General features: G+C 36.3%; 1 protein-coding gene across 1 annotated transcript in view; it reads left to right on the top strand.

Moving 5' to 3' along the window:
* The first annotated feature begins 367 nt into the window (after positions 1–367).
* The window catches only part of LOC129257366 (neurogenic locus notch homolog protein 1-like), a 49967-nt gene continuing 44334 nt past the window's right edge, over positions 368–6000 (top strand). Inside the window, exon 1 of the mRNA XM_054895671.2 lies at positions 368–4335. The gene's annotated coding sequence lies outside the window, so the exon portion shown is untranslated. The remainder of the gene's footprint in view (positions 4336–6000) is intronic.

Below are 6000 nucleotides of genomic sequence, written 5' to 3'. Positions count from 1 at the left end.
TTTTAAATTTAATTCAAGCATTACCAAGGCAACATAATGTTTTATCTTTATAAAGAACTCCTGCAGAACACTTTCTGTATTTTTTGTTCAAATGAGGGGGTCAAAACTTAAGCATACAGATTAAGTCATTTCCAGTTGTATTTTCCACCTGTCCATTGTCTTGTTAACCATTTAATTTTTGTAAATTGATGTTATTTGGTTGCCATGGCAACGGCTTGAGATGTAGTTTATACATTGAGCAACCAAAATATCATTGTTCAACACTGTAAAATTCGGGAAAATTAAAGATAAATCCTATTCTACAACGTTTTTTTAATCAGTTTTTTTATTTTTCTGGGGAAAAACAAGTCGTTGCCATGGCAACGGACCAATTGGAACTATCTTGTTAATTTTGAATGTTTCTAAATTTTATATATATTCATTTGGGAGCTTAAAAATTATCATTTTGGTCATCTATATCATGTTTATTTAGCATTTACATGGGAATGTATGTCATTTTTGATAAATTAATCCGTTGCCATGGCAACGGCCGAAAATGGCATTTTAAAATTTACCTCCCATCTTTAAAATAAATCTTAGGGCATATACTTATACTTGTGAAAGTTTCATGCTTTAGTCAAAATTTGCACAATTGTTCGGCTAATCCGCTCTACTATAAATTACATTAGACGATATGGCAATTAAATCAAGCGACGATTAGCCCAACTGGGCATTAGACGAAATGGCTATTTGACCAAGTGGTCACTAGACTAATTGGCTATTAGAACAAGTGGTCATTAGAACAAATGAGAATTGGACTAAGTTGGTTTAGCTCGAATGTTGTTAGCCCATCTGAAGAATAGACCAAGTGATATAAGACCAACCGTCAGTTAACCGTTAAAACAACCATAAAGTATTTTGCAAAATTCGAAATCTGAACAAAACAAGCATTTGAACTTATTTTACAAAAATATATGCATATCCTCTTGTAACCTCAAATAACCTAAGCTTTTCTTTTAGAATGTAGATGAAATTCATTTAGCAATTTGTATTGACTTGATTGCCAAGCCCTATCTTAACCAGTTACTTACTAAAATCGGTTAATCCATGTACAAAGCTTGTGTGTCTATCACATGATCCAGTAGTCAACATGCTAACAAACTTTTGACATACCTATCAATGCTTACCGAGGCAGTACTATTTATATGTGATAAATGAGAAAGGAGTCTAATAAAATCTAATAAAGCATGTTAAGCTATTATGTGGCCTTATTTCTCCAACCAGAAGTAAAATTCTTTGGCAACTCACTTTCATGGTAGAAAAAGCATGCTTCTTATACGTACACTATTTCATTAATATAAAAAAGGTAGGGCAAGACAATTGCCACACCAACATGCTAGAGTACTAAGGTCTCGTTGAATTATCAAAGTGTCGATGAATAAATCAATGAATAAAAACGCACAAATTAATCATGTTTAGTCCGTCTCGTGCGTATAGGTCGCTGCTGTGACTGGAAAATTACTCATTGGTCTACCCCGTCTTGACCGGGCCTTAAAGGCCTGGTCCCACTGACAGACGGACATAAAACGTATTCATAAGGACACGGCGGACGAGCAAAATTTCGGGAGTGGCTCCATACCTTTTCATCCGCTCCAGAAGAAGACAAAATTTGCGAAAACATAACGGAAAAGAACGGGCGTGGGTAGTTGGTAGCGCGGATGGTAAACGAATGTTCATCGGAAAGCTAGCAGATGAAAGTGGATGACAGCTCCGAAGGGGTTACCGAGAGTTTTGAATACGTTATAATACGAGATGCATACGCTTACATCCTTTCTATTTCCGTGCTACTGACGATGTACAGACGTTCCATGTACATGTACCTTATCTTTCTCCCTCTTTCCGTTGCTCAGCTTGAGTGGATGTGGGTTGCGAGGATGTTCAGAGAATGCAGAGAGGATACCCCGTACGTTTAACGGATGACAACGGACTTGGAACGTTTGTTACTCGTATATGTTGCGGAATACATCAGGGCCCTGGGGACGATTTTTTTAGTGGGGATGCTGACATGTGCTGAAATCTCTTCTCAAAGGTGGGGGGGGGGCACAATAAAGTTTCCAATGTTATTGTATATACACACACACATGACAGTAATTTCTTAGCTGTATTCTTATAAACGAACATAGTGCGAGCGCGAAGCGCAAAGTTATTTTTTTTTTTGAAATTTCATGTATTTTGTCCTGAAAATTGAGCAATGTTTGTGATCCTGAACAAGATGCGTATGTAACAAATAATTACAGCGTGAGCAGAAATTTTTAATATACGTTCTGAACTGATGGAAAAGGGACCTGTTATAAGGACTGTTTGCAGTTACCCATGAAGACGATACATATTTCAACAATCAAATAATGCGAGCGCGAGCTGAAAATTGTTGACATTCAGACCTAAAACTGGGCATTTCATACACTTTTTGTAATCATGAACAGGATAGGTTCATAACTATACAATAATTGATGCGAGCGCGAAGCACGAGCGGAAAAAATGAGATTTCAGACGTTAAAACGGGACACTCTATTCATGTTTTGTAAATCCGGAAAAGGATGGGTAAATTGGTATCTTACTACATTAATGTGAGCGCGAAGTGCGAGCAGAAAATTTTGATATCCTGATCTGAAACTTTATGATTTATGAGCACGTTTAACAAAAATAGCTACGTATATGAATAAACATGCATGCGCGTGTTTAGATTTAGGCCTTGAATCTGGGCATTCTAAATACATTTTTTTTTATTGTGAAAGTCAATAATGCGAGCTCGAACCGCGATCTGAAAAAGGGTGAATTTAAGCACTATTTCAAGCACTGAGTATGAAATTCTTAATTGGGGGGGGGGGTGTTACACCCACAAATGTAATAACTCCCACAAATGTAATAACGCCCACAAATGTAACAAGACCTTACCCACAAATGTAATAAATTTAAAGGGATATTTTTTATGAATTCGTCCTAAACTAAAGCCCTGTTGAACTAATGTTATCGCGTTTACAAGGACTTCAAAAGGGTAAGATGAAAACGTGTCAGTGTGACCTTGACCTTTGACCTTTTGAACTCAAAGTCAATAGGCTTCCTAGGATCCATGCTAGTATCATATTTCTGTCATTTATCATACCTACTAGATTTCCAGGGGTTGCTGCTTATGGAAAATAACACACGCAGCACCCACAAGGAAAATTTGGGGGTGTCCGTTCTAAAAGTTTTGTGTAGCTCAAAAATTGTTACGCGGATCAAATCACAGTGGACGAATGCTCGGTGGATAGAGCGTGTGTAGCACTATGCAGTGAGTACACAACGGATACAAAGCGGGTTTTTTCTAACGGATGGCACGATTTTTTCCCCCGTTTTACATCCCCTTTGCCTCTGTAAGCGTGTGAAACACGTATGCGATGAGTACACAACGGATGCATATCATTTGCCAACAGATGGCAAGTTTTTTTTTACGTTTTACACCCTCTTTGCATCCATAAGTGCAGTAGGGCCGGGTCTTTAGTTTCAGAGATGTCGAAGGGACTATTTACATCCCTGACTGCTTAGACTTTCCCCGCGATGTCTTTGCTAAATCTAAGATGCTTTTAGGAGAACAGGAAGATTGATGAGACGTAGACGAGACGTCGACTTGATGATGTTTGACTTACTTTAAGGATTTATCTCACTAAAGGAGACGTCTCTGCGACGCGTCAGAGACTTCAGGGGCGAAGACATCAGTGAAACGAAAAAAAGTCTCTGCGGCGTATCCATAAAAGGTGATTTGGCTGCAACTAAGAAAAGTCTCCGAGATGTCACAGCCACTATTTGGAGACATTGCAGGAACATCTCCACAACTGTCGGGAAAAGTACTTGTGATCATGTCTGGATAAGTCACAGAGACCTCTGCTCGGTTATGCCGGGAAAAAAAAAATATGTTTGAGACGCCTGGATTGTACGTCTCTGAGACGATCGAGATAGGGCCTTCCGTATACATGTCTATTAAATTTCCCTTTACGTAAATGGATGAGGTCTACCATTAAGGCAAGGATACAAGTTTTAACTTTCCCAATAGATTTTTCAGAAAAAAACTCTTATTTGCAACACTGTACAGCGAAATGGTTTTTAAAATGCAATGCAATTTATTATTTTTTAAGTAATGATTAATATTCATTCTTGCTTTTCCCTTTTTCCTCCAAACATTCTTCGCAGTTGATAATGGATTATGCTCATCTGACCTGTGTCAAAACGAAGGTGAATGCGTCGATGCTCCATTCGATTACTACTCGTGTAAATGTACCAATGGATATTATGGAAATTACTGTGAACTTGGACAGAAAGGTATGACATGAAAATAAACGCTTCCGGTTTGTAGTTCATAAGGAAGTTTGTAAGTAACGCACATAGAGATGTATACTAATCTCTATGGTTACGCATGAAACATGCGCAACTTGTGACATATCCTAGGAAGGCAACTCAACTTCTTTATCATTTACATTCAAATCTTTTGAATATTTAATATCTTTACGAAATGAATAAAATCCAGATTTGGGATGGTTCCTGAATCTGGATTTATTTCAAATGTTTAGTTTAGACTTGCCTACATTGTAAATGAACCACTATTTGCTAGCTATCATGGAGTTTGCGTTAGGTACATTGTAGCCTTTTCAGAAGCATTAGAGACAAAGAATGCATTTGTATAGCCTTAAATCAATTTTGATTGAAAGATGGATAATCAAATGTACCATTTTCACAAAATGGTATTCTTACCTAATAATGTCCACTATCCAGCCATAGACCTTCTTTTACAATAGGCACTGGAATAGGACAGCCCCAGAAATTTGATACTGAATGAAAAAAAAACCGTAGAAAATCAATTTGTTTCATGATATTTCTGAATAGAAACAAACTAATCTATTAACATGAATATCATTTTATTTTCATCAATTCATCAAATTATTGATTTTGTTTTCAGGCAGACTAGAGAATACCGTACACATTATATATTACTATTTATACATCCACTAATGAACACTGTAGACAGATTTGTGTGAAGATTGTGTCACATGTTATTCCTTGATGTGAGAAAAAGTTATTGAAAAAGGGTGATCGGCCGAAGGAAATAACCGTCGTGAATGGAAATGATCCACAGACCTTAATGAGACTTTCTTCGTTGAATGATTTAACCAACAAACAAAAAGAAATATAATTGCATGTGATCATTATTTAAACATGATTATTCAGTGCAATGTATGGTAATAATAATCGGTTGTAAACTGGATTGGCAAGAATACAATACTTGTAGCTGAGTAAAGGTACAACTAAAATTTGTCATTATACTTGAAAGAAATTCATATCGTGCATATAAAAATGTAAAGGGATTCCCCTATTTTTTACGTTGGACGCCTCCCTTCTTCGCTCCAGTGTTTCTGTACTCGTTTCCACCGTAAAAAGGAAACGACAGCAGCAGTTATGTATTTTACAGCTAGCAAATGTTAGGAAAGTGTGTTAAATAAAAAAACATGAGTATGTGCAATATATATATATAATATAATGTAGGCCTACTTGTGTTGGCAGATACCTTTTAGAGGGTTACTTCATAGAATCAGTATTTTTTTTTACAATCGAGACATTTGTAAATAATAGAAGTTCTACAAACTTTAATACACCCTAAAAAAGGTTTACCCAATATTTGGTAGAAAGGGAACATGTATGTTTTCTGGGTAGTTTTTTCCCTCAATATTTGGCAAAATGCATGTTTGAAAATCAAATTTCAACGCAACATTGCTTAAAATTTACAAAATATTTGGTATCTTTTTTACCCATCAAACATGCATGTTCCCATTTTACCCAATATTGGGCAGACTTTTTTTTAGAGTGCAATTGTCTTTCTGATATGGAATACATGTTATCAGAATACGATTTTTTTAAGTAGTTAATTTTTAGTAAATATAAAACTCTAAGAATGTATTTTCAATCGTGAACAGATCTTGCAAAGGCCTGACC

Source organism: Lytechinus pictus, chromosome 3 (assembly GCF_037042905.1).
Source record: "Lytechinus pictus isolate F3 Inbred chromosome 3, Lp3.0, whole genome shotgun sequence".
In the NCBI taxonomy this organism is placed as follows: Eukaryota; Metazoa; Echinodermata; class Echinoidea; order Temnopleuroida; family Toxopneustidae; genus Lytechinus; species Lytechinus pictus.
This window is presented reverse-complemented; position numbering and strand designations above follow the sequence as displayed.